The sequence below is a fragment of the Myotis yumanensis genome, unplaced genomic scaffold (genome assembly GCF_028538775.1).
Source record: "Myotis yumanensis isolate MYYU_CA2020_CCGP unplaced genomic scaffold, mMyoYum1.0.hap1 SCAF_20, whole genome shotgun sequence".
Lineage (NCBI taxonomy): Eukaryota > Metazoa > Chordata > Mammalia > Chiroptera > Vespertilionidae > Myotis > Myotis yumanensis.
This window is the reverse complement of record NW_027223771.1, coordinates 3,683,133-3,706,286: the sequence shown is the minus strand read 5'-3', so window position 1 is coordinate 3,706,286 and position 23,154 is coordinate 3,683,133. Positions and strand designations below refer to the sequence as shown.

The 23,154-nt window shown below is 53.7% G+C and overlaps 1 long non-coding RNA gene across 3 annotated transcripts in view; it reads right to left on the bottom strand.

Moving 5' to 3' along the window:
* LOC138998443 (uncharacterized) overlaps positions 1-23,154 on the bottom strand; it is a 315,813-nt gene that overhangs the window by 74,314 nt on the left and 218,345 nt on the right. For 2 of the 3 annotated variants that reach the window (XR_011469161.1, XR_011469163.1), the window contains 5 exons: positions 22,439-22,569; positions 5,858-5,995; positions 5,187-5,250; positions 3,447-3,613; positions 2,544-3,336 (listed from right to left, as the gene is read on the bottom strand). This is a non-coding gene — a long non-coding RNA (uncharacterized lncRNA). Of the gene's footprint in view, positions 1-2,543; positions 3,337-3,446; positions 3,614-5,186; positions 5,251-5,857; positions 5,996-22,438; positions 22,570-23,154 lie in introns of those variants that run through there. The other variant, XR_011469162.1, reaches the window with a different exon arrangement.

Below are 23,154 nucleotides of genomic sequence, written 5' to 3'. Positions count from 1 at the left end.
CTAGACTAAGTTAAGCTAAGCTACGTTCTCTTGGGTCCCTCAGCTACTCTAGGCTAAGCTAAGCTAAGCTAAGCTAGGTCCTCTAGGGTCCTTCAGCTACTCTAGCCTAAGCTAAGCTAAGCTAAGCTAAGCTCAGCTAAGTCCTCTTGGGTCCCTCACCTACTCTAGCCTAAACTAAGCTAAGCAATGCTAGGTCCTCTTGGGTCCCTCAGCTACTCTAACCTAAACGAGGCTAAGCTAAGGGAGGTCCTCTTGGGTCCCTTAGCTACTCTAGCCTAAGCTAAGCTAAGCTAAGCTAGGTCCTCTTGGGTCCCTCTGCTACTCTAGCCTAAGCTAAGCTAAGCTAGGTCCTCTTGGGTCCCTCAGCTACTCTAGCCTAAGCTAAGCTAAGCTAGGTCCTCCTGGGTCCCTCAGCTACTCTAGCCTAAGCTAAGCTAAGCTAGGTCCTCTTAGGTCCCTCAGCTATTCTAGCCTAAGCTAAGCTAAGCTAGTTCCTCTTTGGTACCTCAGCTATTCTAGCCTAACGTATGCTAAGGTAAGCTAGGTCCTCTTGTGTCCCTCAGCTACTCTAGCCTAAGCTAAGCTAAGCTAAGCTAGGTCCTCTTTGGTACCTCAGCTATTCTAGCCTAACGTGTGCTAAGGTAAGCTAGGTCCTCTTGGGTCCTTCAGCTATTCCAGCCTATGTGAAGCTAAGCTAACTCAAGCTAGGTCCTCCTGGGTTCCTCAGCTACTTTATCCTTAGCTAAGATAGGTGCTCTTGTGTCCCTCAGCTACTCTCGCCTAAGCTAAATTAAGCTAGGTCCTCTTGGGTCCCTCAGCTACTGTCTCCTAATCTAAGCTAAGCTAGGTCCTCTTGGGTCCCTCACCTACTCTAGTCTAAACTAAGCTAAGTTAAGCTAGGTCCTTTTGGGTCCCTTAGCTACTCTAGCCTAATGTAAGCTAAGCTAAGCTAGGTCCCCTTGGGTCCCTCTGCTACTCTACCCTAAGCTAAGCTATGCTAGGTCTTCTTGGGTCCCTCTGCTATTCTAGCCTAAACTGAGCTAAGCTAAGCCAGGTACTCTTGGGTCCCTCAGCTACTCTAGCCTAAGGTAAGCTAAGCTAAGCTAGGTACTCTTGGGTCCCTTAGCTACTCTAGCCTAATGTAAGCTAAGCTAAGGTAGGTCCTCTTGGGTCCCTGTGCTACTCTAGCCTAAGCTAAGCTAAGCTAGGTCCTCTTGGGTCCCTCACCTACTCTAACCTATGCTACGCTAAGCTAAGCAAGGTCCTCTTGTGTCCCTCAGCTACTCTAACCTAAATGAGGCTAAGCTAAGGGAGGTCCCTTGGGTCCCTCAGCTACTCTAGCCTAAACTAAGCTAAGCTAAGCTAGGTACTCCTGGGTCCGTCAGCTACTCTAGCCTACGCTAAACTTAGCTAAGCTAAGCTAGGTCCTCTAGGGTCCTTCAGCTACTCTAGCCTAAGCTAAGCTATGCTAAGCTAAGCTAGGTCCTCTTGGGTCCCTCACTTACTCTAGCCTAAACTAAGCTTAGCTAAGCTAGGTCCTCTTGGGTCCCTCAGCTACTCTAGCCTAAGCTAAGCTACGCTAAGCTAGGTCCTTCTGGGTCCCTCTGCTACTCTAGCCTAAGCTAAGCTAAGCTAGGTCTTCTTGGGTCCCTCAGCTACTCTAGCCTAAGCTAAGCTAAGCTAAGCTAGGTCCTCTTGGGTCCCTCAGCTACTCTAGCCTAAGCTAAGCTAAGCTAGGTCCTCTTGGGTCCCTCAGCTACTCAAGCCTAGGCTAGGCTAAGCTAAGCTAGGTCCTCTTGGGTCCCTCAGCTACTCTAGCCTAAACTAAGCTAAGCTAAGCTAGGTCCTCTTGGGTCCCTCAGCTACTCTAGCCTACGCTAAGCTAAGGTAAGCTAGGTCCTCTTGGGTCCCTCTGCTACTCTATCCTAAGCTAAGCTAAGCTAAGCTAGGTCCTGTTGGGTCCCTCAGCTACTCTTGCCTAAGCTAAGGTAAGCTAGGTCCTCTTGGGTCCCTCAGTTACTCTAGCCTAAGTTAAGTTAAGCTAAGCTAAGCTAGGTCCTCTTGGGTCCCTCAGCTCTTCTAGCCTAAGCTAAGCTAAGCTAGGTCCTCTTGGGTCCCTCAGCTACTCTAGCCTACGCTAAGCTAAGTTAAGCTAGGAACTCTTGGGTCCCTCAGCTACTCTAGCCTAAACTAAGCTAAGCTAAGCTAGGTCCTCTTGGGTCCCCCAGGTACTCTAGTCTAAACTAAGCTAAGTTAAGCTAGGTTCTTTTGGGTCCCTTAGCTACTCTAGCCTAATGTAAGCTAAGCTAAGCTAGGTCCTCTTGGGTCCCTCTGCTATTCTAGCCTAAACTGAGCTAAGCTAAGCCAGGTACTCTTGGGTCCCTCAGCTACTCTAGCCTAAGGTAAGCTAAGCTAAGCTAGGTACTCTTGGGTCCCTCCGCTACTCTAGCCTAAGCTAAGCTAAGGTAAGCCAAGTCCTCTTGGGTCTCTTAGCTACTCTAGCCTAAGCTAAGCTAAACTTAACTAAGCTAGGTCCTCTTGGGTCCTTCAGCTACTCTAGCCTAAGCTAAGCTAGGTCCTCTTGGGTCCTTCAGCTACTCTATCCTAAGCTAAGCTAAGCTAAGCTAGGTCCTCTCGGGTCCCTCAGCTACTCTATCCTATGCTAAGCTAAGCTAAGCTAGGTCCTCTTGGTTCTCTCAGCTACTCTAGCGTAAGCTAAGCTAAGCTAAGGTAGGTCCTCTTGGGTCCCTCAGCTACTCTAGCCTACGGTAAGCTAAGCTAAGCTAGGACCTATTGTGTCCCTCAGCTACTCTATCCTCCCCTAAGCTAAGCTAGGTCCTTGAATTTCAATGCTCCCTCACAATCCTATGCTCTCTAGGCTAAACTAAATTATGTTGTCAAAGGTCTCTTGTCCCTCCCTAACTTAAAGCACTCTAGGCTAAGGGCAGCTATGTGTCAAATGGCTCATTTCCCTCACTATACGATGCCACTGTAGTGTAAGGGAAACCTACCTTGCCTAGGTCCAGGAAGGTCTCATCTCCCTCAAAAATGTAAGTTACTCTAGGCTAAGTCCTCGAAGGTCTAATCTCCCTCACTAGACTAAGCTATGCTAGGCTAAGGGAAGCTAATGGCACGAAAATTGAATTAGTATCTTAAAAATTATACCGTGACTCGTGGGTGAGTGTTGACGTATGATTCAGGAGGTCAATGTTGGATTCCTCTTTCGTGCACCGGCTGGGTTGGTGGCTGGGTCTCCATTCTGGGAGCACAGGATACAGCGATTAGCCGTTCTCTCTTGTCATTGATGTTTCGATCTCTGTCCCTCTGCCTATCTCTCTGAAATCAATAAAAATATAATTTACAAAATATGACGATGCTGGTATATTCTTTAGATGAAATCCTATTTTTTAACCCCCAGGAAATCCCCGTCATTCACATGGATTTACCTTTGCTTCATCTGTAGTCATTGCGGGTCCAATGCCCCACTGTGTGCGGAAGGGGAAACTCGTCTTTGCCCCTCCTCTCTTTCTGCGGGCGCCAATTACTGTTCCCCGAGCCTGGAGTGCAGGATGATGGGACAGCCACCGCCTTCTTCAGACAACATCCATTTTATCTGTGTGGGAAGATTCCATCATCTTTATTTCATCAATTTCAACTGCCACTCAGAAAACGCCCCCTAAATACCAACTCCTCTCATACAAATCCATCAGCAGACTCTGCTTGTAAATCAGTCTTAGCCACCGGTATTTGTTTAGCACATTCCTGGGTCCTAAGTCCTTGCATGTCGTGCAGCCTTGGGAAGCAGGCAGGGCAGATAGTAACAGCCCTATCCTCGTATCAGAAATGATGAAACGGGCATGGGGTGACCTACTCCAGCTGATAATTAATGTGAGTCTTCAGATTCCAGACCCAGGGCTTCTCCCACTACATCTCGTTATCTGAGATGGGGCGAGGGCCGTGGTGTTGGCCAGAAGCTCAGAGAAAGGACCCTGGAATTAGATGACCAATGGTTTCAAGACTGGCTCTGTTGATTGTTATGGTGTGGCCTTGGGCAAATTTCGTAAGGACCTCGCCTCCAGTGACTCATTTGTGGTGTTACAATCGTTCCATACCTCACAGGATTCCTGCGATGGTTAAAGGACGTAATGCGTGGCCTAGTCGGACTGGCTCAGTAGCTGAGCATGGACCAATGAACCATGGTTCGATTGCTGGTCAGGGCACATGCCTGGCTTGTAGGCTCGACCCCTCAGTGTTGGGCGTGCAGGAGGCAGCCGATCACTGATTTTCTCTCATCATTGATGTTTCTGTCTCTCTCCCCCTCTCTCTTCCTCTCTTACGTCAATAAAAATATATTTAAAACAAATAAAAACAGCCTTAACCGGTTTTGCTCAGTGGATAGAGTGTTGGCCTGCAGACTGAAGGGTCCTGGGTTCGATTCTGGTGGAGGGCACCTTCCAGGGTTGCGGGCTCGATTCCCAGTAGGGGGCGTGCAGGAGGCAGCCGATCCATGATTCTCATCATCGATGTTTCTATCTCTCTCCCTCTCCCTTCCCCTCTGAAATCAATAAAAATATAATAAAATAGTAAAGTGGAAAATCATTTTAAAAAAATAACAAAGTGCATGGACAGCACTTGGCGAGGCTCTAGCCCCTGCTGGAATGTGCTAGGTGTTGTCAGAGTTGTGGTCACGTGTCTCTAAGTGTAGTCTCCACCTGCACTCACAGAGAGTACAGCACCTCCCTGATTGCTCCATGCTCTGCTTCTGTGGACGGCATCCATCAGGATGGGGCGACTTTCCTGAACCAGTTCTTTGGAAAACACTGGTCACTTACACGGCTTTAAAATTTTATTTTATAGCCTAGACACCCCCACCCCCACCCCCATAGATTTTTCTATAAAATATAAAAATTTAGCCCAGCCGGTGTGGTTCAGTGGTTGAGCTTTGACCCATGAACCAGGAGGTCACTGTTTGATTCCCGGTCAGGGCACATGCCTGGGTTGGGGGCAATGATTCTCTCCCATCCTCATGTTTCCCTCTCTCTTTCTGAAATCGATAAAAAAATATATTTTTTCAAAATGAAAATGTAAATGGTGTTATCTATGTCTAGTCCATGTGCAAAGCTCTGGGGAAACGTAGTGTGAAAGAGAAGAAGGTACCTTGAGATTCCAGTGTCATCTCTCCTTACCTTCAAATGGCTTGATGTATTCCTCTTTCCATTCCAGGCGCCCACCACAAAGCCGGTATCCATGCTGTATACATTCAAAAGGTTATAGGGTTAATGCTGTTTTATATATTCTAGGAGGCAAGTGTAAATTCTGCAAAATGATTCCATAATTAAGTTTAGAAACACCTCCACCCACTTGAGTCTTCCTTCTCAGACTAAATGAGCCCCAAAGAAAATGTCTCTCCCCCAGCCAGGGTGGCTCAGTGGTTGAGCACCCACCTGTGAACCAGGAAGTTAGGGTTCAATTCCCGATCAGGGCACCTGCTCGGGTTGTGGGCTCATTCCCCAGTGTGGGGCGTGCAGGAGGCAGCTCATCAATGATTCTCTCTCATCATTGATGTTTCTATCTTTCTCTCCCTCTCCCTTCCCTCTCTGAAATCAATCAAAATATATTTTGAAAAAATTTGTCCCTCATTTTACTTTGTCCCACACTTTTTCCATTTGAGACTGTATTACAGATTGCACCATTGCTAGTTTTAGGAAGGATAAAGCAATGATTCCTACGCAACCTCAGTACTGGTTCTCCCGTGACGTGGGCTTTGGTTGTATACAAGGGTCAGAACTTTCCCGTCACTCAGCAGGTGGTTTTGTGACGTCGAGACAAGCGTGTTCCTGACGTAAGCCAGGCTTACCTGTTGGTCTTGGTCGTCTCTTCCATCTGTTTACAACCATGGAACGGCATTGGAGATGGAGCAGCAGACTTTGACTTGGGGAGTTCTTCTCAGAGGTGGGCACATCCAAGCAGAGGCCTGATGAATGAGCGTCATGACCTAAGTCAGGGTTTGGAGAGAGAAGAGGGAGCTGTTCAGGCCATGGGGAAGAGCAGATTCAAGGACAATGAGGATGGAGTCAATGTAGTTGGATGGTGGAATGCAGAACGCAAGGACAGACCCGGCCGGACAGGGGGCATTCGACAGTGTGTGTGCAATAAGTCAATCAGGATAAGACGGGTACCATGTGAGTTCACTTATATGTGGACTCTAGCGAACAAAATAAATGAACAAGCAAAATGGAAACAGGATCCCGTATTCTTTTTTTTAAATGTATTTTTATTGATTTCAGAGAGGAAGGGAAAGGGGAAGAGAGATAGAAACACCAATGATGAGAAAGAATCATGGATCGGCTGCCTCCTGCACATCCCCTACTCGGGGTTGAGCCCTGGACTGGAATAAAACCCGGGACCCTTCGGTCTGCAGGCCGATGCTCTATCCACTGAGCCAAACTGGCCAGGGCCAGACTCCTGTATTCTTAATGCATGAGGCTCAGGAGGGACCCGCCTGATAGAAGGTGGCTGGGGTACAGGCAAGGAACTAGCTGAGGAAAGACACTCCCAGCTTTGCACATCTGTCTCTTGGAGACTGTGGACAGTCCACTGTCGGGGGCCAGCTCATACTCTGAGGATGCTAATACGAGACAATGCTTGGGAGAAAAAGGAGGAAGTGCAGGCAAGGAAAAATAAAAAAGAACAAACTAAAAGAGAGAAGAAGGAAGGGAGGGAGGAAGGAAGGGAGGGAGGGAGGGAGGGAGACGGGGTAAGGAGGGAGGTAGAATATGATTTTAATGAATCATTGAGCGGCTTGGAATGGTCTCCATGAATGGTCTGGTCTTGGCAGGCAACTCTGAAGAGAGGAAAAAGGGCGCCTCCAGCTTTTCTAGCAAAGGTTGGGGCTGGGATTTCCCCGGGTTCCTTTCCACTCCAAACCCTGGAAGGAGCCTTAAACCCAAAAGGCTCCATGTCTGCCGCCATGTCCTGCTTTCTCCCCGCCGGGCCTGGAGCGCCATCAATCACGCCCCACGCCCATCTGTGTGCCTGTCATCCGCGCTGCTCCCCATGGTCAGGGAGGCGGGCACCTGGCAGGTTCCACACTCCTCGCCGCGCCGGTCCCGGGCGATGACTGGCTGGGAAGTTACTTCTCTTTGTCTACGTTTTCATCTTCACGAGATGCAGTGGATTCCGACAGAACGAGGCGGTTGTGTGTGGCGGGGATGGAGCGAGCCCAGGTCCACTCGGCTTTCTTGCTGAAGGGAAGGCATTCCAGGGTGTGACTCTCGCTGGGCACAGGTACCTCAAAGGCGATGCGAGGGACCAGGGACCGGGATGCTAGAACAAACTGGTTTTCTACCTGGTCATCCGAGTGATGCTTGGTTTGAGGCACAGATTCGACATTTTACTAGTTGTGTGGCGCATAAAATGGCTTAAAGAGGCCAACTTCCAAGTGCTACCCACCCTCTCACGCCCCAGGGAAATGACACCCATTAACTCTGATACACAGACGTTTCCCAAGGTATCGACTATTCTTTTCTTTTTTAAAAAGATTTTTAATTGATTTCAGAGAGGAAGGGAGAGGGAGAGAGAGACGGAAACATCAATGATGAGAGAGACTCATGGATCGGCTGCCTCCTGCACGCCCCACACTGAGGATGGAATGACTGGGAATCGAACCGTGACCTCCTGGTTCATTGGTGGACGCTCAACCACTGAGCCACACTGGCCGGGCTCAAATATTATTTTCAACATGAAGTGTTATTCATGGTATATGGACCCCTCCCAGAGGCCCCCAATGCAATTTGATGATTAGCTCAATGGATAGATCCCAGAGAACCAGGGCGAGGCCTCCCTCCCGGGCAGAGGGAAGCTCTCAGGGGGTGCCTGGCTCTTTGCCGGAGGCTGCTGCCTTCAGGGTCCCCTGGGGAGTGGGGGGGAGATAGAAACATCAATGATGAGAGAGAATTATCACTGCCTCCTGCACATCCCCACACTGGGGATGGAGCCCGCAACCCAGGCATGTGCCCTGACCAGGAGTTGAACTGTGACCTCCTGGTTGATACATTGACACTTAACCACTGAGCTACCCCATCAGGCCAAAAACTAAATATTCTTAAGAACCACAGACATCCTGGAAAAGTTACCCCAAATTAAATGCAAATCTCTTCTACATCAGTAGTGACTGCCTCACTGTTCAATTTTTAAAAATAGACCTATTGGGGTGACACGGGTTAATAAAATGATATAGATTTTAAGGGTATGTTTTATTTAATGTTTAAAATTAAATTTTGTTTCAGTTGATAGAAAGGGGTAGTTCCTTTTCTTTTCTTTTCTCTCTCTTCCTTTCTCCCACTTTCCCCAAAGCTTAGAACAACTTGTAAACACAGAGGCTAGACAGTAAAAGGACTTCAGATCCTGGGTATTACAATGTTGCTTTTTCTTCCTTGAGAATCTGCCTCAGACCTCGCTTTATCATAACACTCAGGAGAGAAAAATCACTGAGGTGAATACTAACCAGGGATTGTGAGGATTATGTGTACAAGTGGAAGGAGAGAGAGACACGGCGACAGATCTGAGGTCACACTTAGGTGCAGAGGGCTAAAATGGGACATTACCCACGGAGGACAAGGGCAAGGCTTCCTATGGACCAGGTCCTCCCAGGCGCGACCCTGACAGCAACTCCCTCCTGACACTTCGTCTTAAGCACATACAGTCCATCTCACCCACAGAGAAGATGACAATAAGGACACTTCCTTTGAAGAAAGAAAAAAAAGAAGAAGGAATAAAGATAATGCTTATTTGCCCCAGCCAGTTTTGCTCAGTGGATAGAGCACCAACCTGCAGACTGAAGGGTCCCGGGTTTGATTCCAGTCCAGAGCACATGCCCAGGTTGTGGGCTCGATCCCCAGTCGGGGGCGTGCAGGAGGCAGCCGATCCATGATTCTCTCTCATCATTGATATTTCTACCTCTCTCCCCCTCTCGCTTCCTCTCTGAAATCAATAAAAATATATTAAAAAAATAATAATGCTTATTTAACAAAGTGTAAAAAAAAACCCCCCACCACCTCTTGGTTTATTTGATTTGATTTGCTGAGCCTGACATGAGCATCTTAGGGAAGATGAAGCGCCTTTCACGGACTTGAATCCGAGCATCTCGAGTACAACCTGGTAAACGCACAAGATGAGCTGCGGGCAAGATGCGATTGCATATGGCGCCACTGGGAACCCGAGGGCTCCCGCTGGCCTAGGCTGCCTGGCCCTGGACCAGTGTGTCCACCTCTAGCATCTCCATTTCTGCCCTCTGCCCGCTGCCAGCACTCACACGGGCGGGCGCACAGACATCCCAGGAGGGAGGGGAGCTTATCCTCCATCAACAATGCGCTCTCTGGCCACGCGGAGAGTGAGCCAACCAGGTTGCCAATTCCGCAGTAGACACCTGTCCATTTGGAACAGGAATGAAAACAGCCACTCGTCTCCTAGAAATCATCAAACACCCTGTCAGCGCGCGACAGCTCTCTGCTCACTGCAATCTGGGCACGGCATGAAGGGGTCACGGCGACGGCCAAGTCCCAGTCCACGGAGCCAGTCGGCGCTTCTGAGATGGAGAGAAGTCTGTGACTCCTTTGGTGTGAGGAGGGCTCTTTTTTTATGGTTAATCCTCACCCGAGGATATTTTTCCACTGATTTTTAGGGAGAGTGGGAGAGAGAGGGAGAGACAGAGAGAAACATTGATGTGAGAGAAACACATCGATTGGTTGCCTCCTGCCGGGGCCCTGATCGGGACCGGGCTGGGGAGGAGCCTGCAACCAAGGTACATGCCCTTGGCCAGAATCGAACCTGGGACCCTTTGGCCCTCAGGCCGATGCTCTAGCCACTGGGCCAAACTGGCCAGGGCGAGGATGGTTATCTTTTGATGATGATGACATTAAATGGCGATCACTCTAATTTTTGCTATGCAATGGGTCCTTAGAACAGGGCTGACCAGGACTTGCTAATGAGTCCAAGCTAGGCCTAACCAGTTTGGCTCCGTGGATAGAGCGTTGGCCTGCCGACTGAAAGTTCCCAGGTTCGATTCCGGTCAAGGGCATGTACCTTGGTTGCGGGCACATCCCCAGTGGGGGGCGTGCAGGAGGCAGCTGATGGATGTTTCTCCCTCATCCATGTTTCTAGCTCTCTAGCCCCTTCCCTTCCTCTCTGTGAAAAATCAATAAAATATATATTAAAAAAAAAAAGAGTCCAAGCTCGGCCCATATTTTCAGGTGCTTCCTCAATGACATTGTCATTGTTCAAACAACAATGAAAATGGTTTTCTTTCTTTTTAAAAAATATTTTTACTGATTTCAGAGAGGAAGGGAGAGAGAGAGAGAAACACCTATGATGAGAGAGAATCATGGATTGACTGCCACCTGCACGCCCCCTCCTGGGGATCCAGCTTGCAACCCGGGCATGTGTCCTGACGGGGAATCAAACCTTGACCTCCTGGTTCATAGGTCAATGCTCAACCCCTGAGCCACACCGGCCAGGCTGAAAATGATTTTCAACCACATTGCTACTGGAGTCTAAAAATGTTGCATAATTTCATATAGAAGTATATTCCCCAGTGTGTGTGTGTATGTGTGTATATTTGTGTATGTGTGTGCACCTCTCTGTGTGTTTATATGTGTGCACCTCTGTGTGTGTGTGTGTGTGTATACCTCTGTGTGTGCGCACCTCTGTATGTGTGTGCACACCTCTGTGTGCCTGTGTGCACCTGTGTGTGCACCTCTGTGTGTATGTGTGTGCACCTGTGTGTATGTGTGTGCACCTGTGTGTGTGCACCTGTGTGTGTGCACCTCTGTGTGCGTGTGTGTGTGGGGGGGAGGGGGCTCTTTAGTTCTCACCTTGGCCTCTCTGGCCTGGCCCATCAAGTACACTGACCACGAGTCTGAGGTGGAAACCATGTGAGGTCAGAGCTGCCTGTGCCTCTCAGAGGCCACGTCGCCGCGGGAGTGAACTCTGAGGAGCCGGCCCTGCCGGGCGGAGGCTGCAGATGAACGTGGGCTTCGCGCTGTTACGAGCCGGGCGGCTGGACGCGGTGACAACACCGGTCTGCTGGCCATGTCCTCGGGGTTGTCACGTTCAATTTGCACATGACCTCCTGGCCGAAAAGCGGGAAGAGGTGGCAGGACGCGGGACTGAAAGCCCCTATGATTGCTCTGACAGCTCCAGCCGTCCGGCAGTAACGCGGAATGCAATTTATATGGATACACTCTGACCTCCTGCGCGAGGGCGAGGACCTCATGATGGGCCCGGCCGGGCGGGACGGCGCGGGCCTCCGTGCAGCTGGAGTCTGTCTCGGCTCGGCTCCTCAGCCACTCAATTACAGCCGAGAGAGAAACGAAACACGCACGGTGCGCCGGGGAGGGACGGCCACGATTGCTTTCTAGGGACTGGCTTCTGGCTCGGCGTCTTGGCAAAGGTGGCCGCCGCACGCCTTATTGCACCGGAGACAGATAATCCGCCTGCTCCGGGCGGACAAAGGCCCTGGCTTGGGGGTGCATGGCGGTGCCCGTCAGAGAGAAAGACAGACATCAGCCACTCGGTGACGCGGTGGATCTGCATGGGGGGGGGGGGCGGGGGGGGACCCTTAAGAAGGGCTGACATGCTAATCCTATTCCAGTCGGGCCGGGAACAGGGCGTGTGCAGGAAGCACCCTTCATGTCATTGTCTTTTTCCGTGTACATCAGGAAGCTCGCTGGCTTCTGCATGCGCCCAAGAGCTTCGCTGTGAGCAGAGCCTGGGAGAACGGACCAGTCGCTCCAAGACCCTCACCCTGGGCCGGAGTATTTCTGAACAGTGTTGTGTTTTCTTAAAAATATATATTTGGATTGATTTCAGAGAGGAAGGGAGAGGGAGAGAGAGATGGAAACACCGGTGATGAGAGAGAATCATGGATCAGCCGCCTCCTGCGCGCCCCCTACTGTAGGGCGTGGCTATGGGGTTAAGCCTGGGACTGACTTGTGGGCAAAGTCACAAACAAGTCCCAGCTTAGAGGGCACAGACTTCTTAGCATAATTAAGCTTGACCTTAGGAAGCTCCCTAGATGGTTCCTGGGTAGCTAATGGGCTGTGGGAGGTGCAGCAAGTGCTGCCTAAACAAGTGAAACTCACAAGAACAGTGTAACTATGGTGACCACTACCTTGTTTACCTCTGGCTATAGAATAAAGGCTCCGCTGGCCTCTGGATCTCTCTCTGTGGCCTCAGCCAGGCACAGGAAGACCCACCTAGACCCAGCTTATTCTCTGTCTGTCATTTCTTCATCCTTTCGCCGCCCTCACTCAGGCTTTCGAACCCTTGGCTGAGCTGGCTCGACACACCCTACTGGGGATCGAGCCCACAACCAGGGCATGTGCCCTTGGCCGGGATCGAACCTCGAACCCTTCAGTCCTCAGGCCGATGCGCTATCCACTGAGCCAAACCGGCTAGGGCCTGAACAGTGTTTGGCATGAACACCATCTCTAGGCTCTACAGCCTCACGGTTTGTACAAAAGTAGGACATGTGGGGGGTGGGGGAAGGATTGGGGCTTTGTTCAGAGATTAAAAGGGACAGTAACCACCACCTCCCTCAAGGCAGCAGCACCTGCAGGCAGGTGGCCAAGTACCACTTTAAGATGCTCACATCAAGGACCACGCAGACACCCCCACCCCCCACCCCCCACCCCCCCGCCTGCCTCCGTCAACCGGGAAATGGGAAATCGCCATAAACAATGCCATCGGTTATTCCGGAAAGAACAGCTCAAGTCCAAGTACATTTTTCCTATTTTTCTTGCTGATTTTTTTCCTCTTTCGGGGATAAAAAGCCTCCTAGACACATCCAATGCCTCTCTCTCCACTGTCTCTCGCCAGGGCCTTCCCATGCGGGAAACTGAAATGCATTTCCCCCCTTAACGGAACAGAATGGACGTTTATGCGGAGGAATATCGAATAACGCCCGCTCTCAAATCAAATCTTCCCACTTCCCCTCTCTTATTGGGTGTATGACACACATTCTTCCCTCCCCGGGGGTCACCTGCAGGGCTGGCCAATTCCTGCAGGTTCCCTGTGGGGGATGCAATGTGGTTTGGGCCGAGGAAGGAAGGAGGTTTTAAAGGTTTTAAGGGGCCACTAGCTCCCCAGCTCGGAAAGGAATGAGCAGCACGTGTCTGGACGGGAAGAGGAGTGGGCACGGACGCCTGGAGCCTGTCACAGGCCCGTGTCAGAGTCATCTCTCCGGGGGACACGGTGGAGACGGTGGGCGGCAGGTCCGGGGGGGGGGGGGGGGGACAGGCAGGCTGCTTCCGTCACAGCTGGGTGACAATAAAGCTCAGGGCCGCTCCTGTCTGGGGACCTGGTGGGGTAGCCGCTTCCCCCACCACCACCACCACCCCTGCCACCACCCTGTTGTTGTTGCTGTTTTTCCGAGAGGAGGGGAGACGGTGAGAGAGAGAGAAACAGCAATGATGAGAGAGAATCATGGTTCAGCTGCCTCCTGCACGCCCCACACTGGGGATCAAACCCTGACTGGGAATTGAACCCTGGCCTCCTGGTTCATAGGTCAACGCTCAACCACTGAGCCACACAGGCCGGGCTCTACCGCCACTTTAGACAAACACAGGAAGGCCCAGGAAGGCAGCTGTGGGGGTCTGGGTTTGGTTCCTCTTTCTCAGTCCTGTGCCCCCCCTTACCTGCCTCCCTGATCCCCCTCCCAAGCGGGTGACATCATAGCCACCAATCCCCCCCTCACCCCCCAGCGGTTGAAGACAACGAAATCCAGGCCTCTTGGGGGGTCCTGAACCCCTGCACTCCCCCACCTCCAGTGAGAACAACTGTCAGTCCCCGCCAACGCCTAACCTTCACACACTCACACACGGGGCAGAAAGTCTCAAATACATCTCCCCGTGTTGATGATTCTTTGGCAAGAGTCATAGGGTGAGTGAGGGACGAAGGACATGGTTTGCATCAGTTAAATAACTAGGAGGAGGGGGGGGGAGACCCAAGATGTGGCCCAAGTGGCCTGGGCGACATTCTTCTCATTCCCCTCCCTCTGCTCCTTTGGGTCAAGCCCCCCCTTCCCTGGCCCCAGTTAAGAAAGAGGTACAGCCCTGACCGGTTTGGCTCAGTGGATAGAGCGTGGGCCTGCGGACTGAAGGGTCCCAGGTTCGATTCCAGTCAAGGGCATGTACCTGGGTTGCGGGCACATCCCCAGGAGGGGGTGTGCAGGAGGCAGCTGATCCATGTTTCTCTCATCGATGTTTCTAACTCTCTATCCCTCTCCCTTCCTCTCTATGAAAAATCAATAAAATATATTTTTTTAAAAAGAAAATGTGCAAACAGGCTGTGTGCAGCCCCAAGGCCCAGAACTTTCTCCACCTTCTCCCCGAGGTCCCCACGGGGCCCAGTGCATTGCTTTGGGGCTGGGGTCCCCTGTTGGGACCTCAGGACTCGGCCGGGCCCCGCAGGAGTTAAGCTCGAGGCAGACAAAGGTGGGGGGGGGGGGGGAGGCCGCGTCCTTGCAGGGCGCTGCCCCTGGACTTGAACCCACGCCGGCCGGGGAGGGCACCTGCTTGCAGGTTGTGACAAGCTGCTGAGAGACGCGGAGCCTCAGTGAGGAGACGGGGCGAGGGGAACAGAAAAGGCTGGAGATGCTTGGGCGACAGCGAGGAAGATGCAGGCGGAGATAGGGCTGCAGGCGGCTCGGTGTCGCCCGGCGGGAGGGGAGCGGGGCCCAGCTGCGCGCTGCCCGCAGGCTCCCCCTCCGAAGCATCGGAGGGTCCAGCCACTCCTGCAACCCACCCACCGGCCCCTCAAACCCATCCCCTGCCCTTCCCCCCAGTGGCCGCTGTGTTTTGGGCTCTCTGCAGGAAACCCGCACCCCCTCCTCCCCCTGCGTCTTTCTGGAACTTCGGGGCGACAGGGAGGGTCACCCTGGAATCTCCCCGCCCCCCCCCAGGCGCCCAGGAGACTCGCTTAGAGTTGTTTGGGTTTTTTTCCAGCGCCGCCACCCTCTCACTCAGTGCAAACAAGAAGAAATGAAATCAAGCCAGAGCTTTCTGTTTCGGGGGCCAGGTCTTGGGGGGTCCCGCTCTGTGAGGCCTCCAGTCGCAGCAGCTGCTGGGGTCCCTGGGACCCGCTGGTTTTGCAGGGCGGTGGGGTGGGGGGTGAGGGGGAGGGGGTGGGGGTGTCCTCCCCTCCCCCTTCCCCCCACCCTGGCCGCTTTTCAAATGCTTTTCATCGGCCTCCGTGTCTCTGAGAGCTCAGACCTGCGGAGCCCTGTCCTGCCCTGAACCCCGCGCGGGGTGGGAGGCCCCACACAGAACCCCAAACGAGCCAGACTGGAGAGCGGGCAAGATCTGGGGTGGTCGGAGGGTGCCCCTGAGCTGGGGGGGGGAGGTGGGGGGGAGTGGGGCGTGTTTACCCAGATTGCATTCCAGCCCTCAACCCGGGGAGGAGGCGGTTAGCAGTTTCAAGAGCAAGTGTTTTTTTCCTACAACGTTGCTTTCTTTGAAGGGACCAGAGACTTTCTACCAGCGGCACTTAGCACAGTAGGGCAGGAGGCTTCACACACACACACACACACACACACACACCCCAAACCCCTATAGATCCTTCCTTTTTCTTCCTCCCTCTCTCTTGGTTAAAAAATAATAAAAAAAATAATAATAAAGCAAATGTGAGCATCCCTGTTTACCTCTGATTTTGGGGCAGGACAGGTGGTAGATAAATGGCAAATAGGTAGCTTAATAGACAATAGTGTTTCCCATTCTCTGAGGTGGGGGGGGGGGGGCTCGGGTGCCCATCTAGTGGTTGAATCAGATAAACTAACAACCCCCAAACATTTCAGAGAGTTGGTTAAGCAGCCACTTTCTGGGGGGGGGGGGGGGGGGGGAATCTCCAACCCCTTCTACCCTGCTTCCCGGGTGCATCGGACACGCAAAACCCCAACTTGGTTTCCCCAAGCCCCCCTCAATCGTTCCCTCTGTCTCTCCCAGAACTATTTATGCTCCTCATGCCCAACGTGTGCCTGGCTTTTGTGAGCCTAAATACCTCCCCGCTAGCCTGCCCCTGGCCCCCACGCTTTGGTCAGACTTTCATTTCAAATGGGCGGCCCACGTTGGAGAAGTTTCCTAGGGAAGCGTCTGAGCCTGGGAGCCAAGTCCTGCGTGTCTACGGGGTGATGGGCAGCTGAGCCAAAGCTCGTGTTAAATGCAAAGAACCGGAGCACGAAGTGAAGGGAAAGGGTCCCGGAAAATAGAGAATTTTTACAGCAATGGACTCACAGAACAAATGGAACGAGAGTGACTATTTCTTTTTCTGCCCTGGTGTGCCTTCGTGGTTATTACACCTTGAAGGTAAAACTGCACTTCCCCCAAAAGATCGATTTCTTTGTGTTATTTTTGCTTTAGGCTTTTCAGAACACACACACACACACACACACACACACACAAAATCACAAAATAGTTGTTTTTCCAAATGGCGATGAATCGGCTCAAAGGTTTGCAGGACTTATTATTAAATGACACAGAGAAAAAAGTGTTAGCCTTTGATGGAAAACCTCCCTCGAATGTTTTGCTTTTGAAAAGACTGGGCGACAAGAACGGCGAACGAATTCACTGCCCTGGCTTGGTCTGTGTGTCCTGAAATCCTCAGGGACCTGCTGGAGCAACGCCAACAACAGAAAAATAAAAATCATACCCAGCAGAGTCTGACCGCGTCAGGCTCAACCCAGATTTCTCTGTTCCGTCTCTCTCCCTTTCTGGAGTCGGTTAGACGATCCATGGATCCTCCAGAATCCAACTCTAATGTTGTTAAAACTCCTGCTCCCTTTCTGGACCCAGCAAATTGTTGAGAGCAAAGAAAATCAAGTCCCCAACTTCCCACGACATCCTTCCGAAAAGAAATGAGAGAGACATTGAAGTAGAAGATAGACGAAGCTGTGGGCAGCAACACCACTGGGGGGGGGGGGGGGAGGTTAGAGAGAAACAGCTGTAAAAATAAGAAAGATCATCTGTAAGGAAGTTAAAACAGGAGCGGTCATCCGTAAGAGAGATTGCCAACAAAATCGCCGCTTAGAAATGAACAGTAATGAAGGTGCTGGTGAGGAGACAAGGGGAACTTTGAAAAGAGAAGGGGGTGGACGAACATAAGCAAATTCCCCAGGAATTTTTTCTATCCCTCTCTTTATAAACCTTCCAGGCCGCTTGGAGGAAAGCGGGAAGGCAAGGCGTGGACGATGAGACCAGGAATCCCGCACGCAGGAGGTCTGGCCCCTTTGTAAGAAGAGGGGGGGGCATGCCCTTCACATTCCAGCCCCCCCCCCTTCTGAGCTTTGGAATAATAAACTCAAGTGGCCGCCCCGTCAGCTCCTGTCTATCTTCCTTAGCCAACTTGACACAGTGGAAGGAATATGACACGTGAATTATTAAAGAGCAGCTAGTTGACTTCTAACCCTGACTGCGTTGCAGACCCCATTACCTGCGGATCTAGCAATAGGCTGCAGAATTACAGGGCGTGCGGGCCAGGGAGGACGCAGGAGAACCGGGGAGAGCGGAGCGAGGCTTTGGGGGAAAAATCAGGTGTTTTACCCAGCCCACTTGGCCCCCCCCCAAGGGGATGAGGAAAATGTTTCAGAAAGCAAACCCCCTCCTCTAAGCAGGAAGTCAATTTCTCAGCCCCAGGCAGCAAGGACTGAATTTCAAACAGAAAACAGAACTCACAGCCTCCCTGGCAGCATCGCCCTTTTCTCCGACTCCCACTCCCTCCAGCCTGAGCCGCGGAGGATTTGAATCTGGATCTTTAACCAGATTTCGAGGAATTCTCAAGTTCATAAATAGACCCCCCCCTTTCCTTCTTGAGACATTTCCCCAGAGGGAGGAAAGATTTCTCGAAGAGGCGCGCTTCAAGACAGCCCCCAGACCCTTTCCAAGTTGGCTCTCCCAGAACTTCAGGCAGCACCCAGAGACCATGAAGCCTGGGCCACTGATAACACGGTGAAGATCAGCACTAATCATTCAGGCAGACAAACCAAAGCTGCTTTGTGCTAATTAAGCAGCCGTGATCCTGGGGGTGGGGGTGGGGGGTGTCGAGGAACGGGGCAGCTGCGAGAGGTTAGAAACGGGAAGGGATTTTTGAACACCTGGGGGTGTAGGGGTGTCTTCTTGTAAAAGGGACAAGAGGAGAGAGGGAATGATAATGGCCGCGATGATGATGATGATGAAGAAGAAGAAGATGAAGATGAAGATGATTCTGTTCTCGGGCCATGGATCTGCCTATCCTCGGGCCAACGTGCAGATCATTGAATCGATTCCAACGTGGGGGTGGAGCCGTCGTCAGGAACGACTCCATGGGACAGGGAAGCCAGGAGGCGAGCGATGGAGACTATTGTCCAAACGTGACCCGCCATTAGCACCGCCTCGCAGCATCTGCATCCTGTCACCGCGTCCCATCCCACATTCACCAGGGCCGCCTGGCATATCCCAGGAGCGGCCGGCCCTGCTGCGCTCAGCCCCGCAGACACTCTGACCCACACCTCACCCCCCCCCCCCATCTTCTCTCGCCTTATTACCCCTCCCGGGCCCCTGGTCGCACAGGTGCTAGCAATTTGCTCCTTATGACGCTTCTGTTTACGAGGGCCTTTCTTAAAGACAGAGGGAGAGATGGTATTAATATTAATTAAACAATAAAATGAAGCGGTTTGGGAGGAATACACCCACCAAATGAGTCATCTCATCGCCTAATTGGAACTGGAGAGAGAGAGAGGGAGGGGAGGGGAGGGGAGAGGAAGGGGGAGGGGGAGACACCGATGACCTACTGGGTGACAGGCACAGGTTGGAAGGGTGACATTTTATTGTAAGTCTCCCCGTGAAAGGAAGAAAAGGAAGGGACCAGCCAATGTAATGCAGGGACCAAGAGTGCAAGAGTGTTGCTAAGAGACAGGGATGCGGGGAAAGTTCTGTGCAAAGCACTCCCCTGACCTTATGCAAATCGAGGCGACCGCGTCTTTGTGGCCGCGGCTGCGCGTCCACCCCCCGTGTCACCAATACCTGGCATCCAGCCTTTTATTCAAATGTCCTCTAAACACACACAACAGAGGACTTGACAAAAGCGGGACACATTTAGGGGCTGCAAAGAAAATACACACACACAATCGGGGGAAGAAGAAGAAGAAAAGTCCTAAGTTTTAAAACCCAGAAGAAAAAAAAACACAACAAACCCAACACCAGATCTTTGGGTGGAAATGTCGCCCGGCTTTCCCTCCCCACACTGTCGTCTCCCTCAAGCTGGGAAGTCACCGAAAGACGCAGAAACGGCCTTTTCCTGGCAGAAATAGAAGCTGATTAAGACACCGCCGTGGAGCGCCAAGTCCTGTCATGAATTCCCGCCCCAGCAGCGTGGGAGGCAGGGGGTGTGGGAGCTGGCGCAGGCTGCAGCGGCTCCATCGGCGGCTCCTGCCCCCACAGACACAGCCGGGCGCCCCGCCTTCTATCTTAACCACCAGCTCTAGGGCCCAGGTTAAGTGCAAAAGGCCAGAGAGGCTTGGGGGCCCCCTGGATCCCCCCTCCCCCCCGCAGCCCCCAGAAGTGGCTGTTCTTACAGTTATATGAAGTGGGAGGCCTGGCGTCCTGGTGGGGGCACCTGGGAGGGGGCTGCGGAGGGGTCTTGGGCAGGACTGGGAGGGGGGTGCCCCTTTCCACTGCTGAGAGCAGGACACTCACGGGACCCCTTTGTGTGGCCGGGTGCGCCTCCAGCCCCTGTCACCGCCCCCTCCCTTTCTTGGTCCCTGAGAAGCAGGCGAGACAAACCCTACCCACTAGCCAGCGTGGCCGGGCCTGGAGTTGGGGTTTGCCACCCTCTGGGACACTGTAAGATGCCACTTCCAACTGTCGGGGCCAAATCCTCCCTCTCTCTCTCTCTCCCCTCCCCCCACCGCCCTGGACATGAAAAGGAACCTCATCCCTCAGAAAACCACAGGACCTGAGGGCGCCGATCCCCCAAAAGTTGCAAAGCAGGTGATTCTCAGTCTTGGGAGGAGATCTGGGGTTTGAGGCAGGGGGTGGGGGGAGCTGGGAGGAAACTCCTCCTCCTCCTCCCCCCTAACCATACCCCCTCCCCCCATCTGCCAATCCACAAGCCCTAGGAGGCTCCACCTAGGACTGGCTGCAGCCAGCAGCACCTCTGGAAACTTCTGCGACCCCCCACCAGCCCTTCCTGAGGATGCTGGCTGTGGAAAGGGGGGAACCTGAGTTAGTGCGGGCTCAGCACCAAGGCGCACAGCTCTGCAAACTCCATTTACCCCGCGGGCTGCGTACCACTCCCTCCCGGCCCCACTTTTGGATTCAATGTTGACCAAACACCCTGCGGGTTCGCGCCTTCATGGCAATAGTGACACATGGATCCATTTCAGGACTGGGGAGGGGTGCGTCCCATAGTGGCGCATGGATACATTTCAGGACTGGGGAGGGGTGCGTCCCAGGCGCTGAGCGGCGGGGGACTTTCAGGGCAGCTTTCCCCACGTCCCCTCTTTAATGGGGGGACTTCTCACGCGCGCGCCACCATTAAACTTTCATCTCAGCGGCGCGGAGGGTGAACCTCGTCACGGGAAATGCGATCGCCGCTGTAAATATTAATGGGACATGAAACGAAGCCACGGACAGCGAGACCCCGTGAGCGTGCGCGCCCCCGGGCGGGAAGGGGCCTGTCGCTGGTCGCTCTCCCTTCCTCCCATCAGCGCGGCCGCCCGTGGGCTGCCCGAAGCCGAGGCGCCGGGTCACCCGTGACAAATGTCCCCGCGTCCCCGCCGACAGGCCGCGCCTGGCCCTGCCACTCCATCCGTGCGCCCAGCAGGCCCGCGGAGGGCGCCGGCGGGTGTCAGTTTCAGGGAACCAGCTCTCCCGGGCGGGGCGGGCGTCTCCAAACAGGTTACAGGTTTCCAGCGCCACCGCAGGTCCCCGCAGCCTGAGGCAGCGCATCGCCGGGGGAGGCTGGCTGCAAACTGCTGAGCAGAGAGCAGCCAGCTCCCGCCCGCACCGTCCTCTCCATCCCTCCGCGCCCTTGCCCAGGGCCCAGCCTCATAGTCGCCCCTGGGAGCCGAGCAGGGCGCCTGGGAGGGGGCCGGGGAGCGCAGTCCAGGCCGGGCGGCCCCCTCCCAGCGTCGTCTGGTCTCAGTTTGCCCCCACGTGCGTCCAGGTGGCGCAGGCCCGCTGGGGCGTGGGACAGGCCGGGGGTGGGCGGCAGTTTGCCGAGATCTGCGCTCCCTCGGACCCGGGTCCCTGGGTCGCCCGGCGCAGCCTCTGCGCTGGTGTGCATTCCGGGAGAACCGGAGGGGGACCACACGAGGCAGGGACTTTGGCAAGGGCTGCGCGGCCACCCGCGCCAGATTGGCTCGGCCCCAGCTCCCGCCACCACCGCCGTGAAGGGTCCGGGAGGCCGTCAACACCCCGAGCCGCCTGGCGAGTTATTTCAACAGCCGGGAAGGCCGGTAGTGTGAGTGGCAGGCGACGCCGGTCCTCCCGCACCCCCGGTGTTCCCGGTGCACCCGGGCACTGGGGGGAGCGTTCACCCAGGCCTTCCCCACCCTCGGCCACTCCGGGTGACACAGCAGGTCCACGCGCGACAGAGGCAGGCGAGGGGCCCGGGATTAAACCCGGGACAGGTGAGCGCGTTGGAGACGCCAGACGCGCGCGCAGCAGGTTAAAGCCCAAATCGACATAAGTGGAGGGTCCTACCGCTAACCCCGTCATGTCCGCCTCATTGCAAATGGGGCGACTGGGGTACACACCACGGCGAGGAGTTTTTTTTTTTTTTTTTTTTTTAAGCCCCAAAGCACACAGGCGCTCACACCCTCTCCGCGGACTGGGGACAACTGTCTGTCCCTATCACTGAGCCCCAGGCTTCAAGGGAGGGCTCCCCCTTTTCAGTGATTTCCTGCCCAGCTATTCTTTCCCCCAATGAACCCCAAACTGTTCCTTCGTCCAGACGCGCAGGAACGAAAGGCGGGGGCTGCGATGAACGGAACGGAAAGGACAAGGATGTACTTTTGCAGCGGTGGCTTCTCAACGGGGGGTGGGGGAGGGGGGGGTGGGGGGCAGTTTCCAGAGTATCAGGTTAAAGGGCCAGGTGAGGGGGGGCATCCTCCCCGCAACCTGCGGCCGGGTCCCCACCCGCACCGCCGGGGATTGGGCATCGCCACTGCCATTCATTCTCCATTCATCCTTCTCCCCCCTCCCCCCTCCCCCCCCTACCCCCCCCTGCCCTTTTAAAACAGTTACACTTTCCAAGACAACATCAAAAAATAAAAATAAGAATGGAAAGCCCCGATAAAGGTTTGGTGAGTGTTCAATAACTTTCTCAGCGTGCACTCTGGGAAGGTGGTATTTTCTCAGGAGCTGATTGCGGCCGGGCCGGTGCGTCTGCAGCCCCGTGTTGATCTCACCTGCTGGGGGGCGGTGCGCTCCCGCGGAGGGGGGCCCTCGCCTGACACAGCACCCCCGGCACCTTGATTGATGGTTCCCACCCCGGAGCCTTCGGGGGCGCAATTGAGCACAGCGGGTTGGGCGTCACCGACTAGGTTTCAAGAAACAGAAAAAACAACAACAAAATAACCCGGTGAGAGATTTCAGTGAACAACTTAGCACCAAGCAACCTTCCTCCACCCGTCACCCCGAAATAGCTGAAGAGCCTCCGGAGATGGTCCGGAGGTTGGGTCCTTGCAGGGCGCGCGGCCCCCATTCCCCCTCGGCCCCCCAAGGGCGGTCGGAGGATTCCATTTTCATCTGTGGTTGGGCCTGAACAGGGCTGAGCTGGGGGGCAGCCTCGCCAGGATGGGGTGATGGTGGCAAAAGCCGTCCATTGGCGCGGGCTTCCCTTCCCCCCCTCTTTTGCTCTTTCTTTCCATAACAGGTTGTGGGGTGTGGACGCGGCAGAAAGCCAGACAAAAACCGCACGTTTTCGCGTCTCCGGAGGTCGCCCCGAGAACCCGTTGATACAGTCCTTTGGCAGCCTGCTGGGGTTTCGCTCTCACCCCCACGGGGGAGGGGAGATTCTTATTTTTTTCTCTTACAAGCGACAGACTGTCCAGTGTGGGGAACACACTTCATAATATTTTACCTTTTTTCAAAGTGAATTATCCCAGTGATCTGGGCATATCCT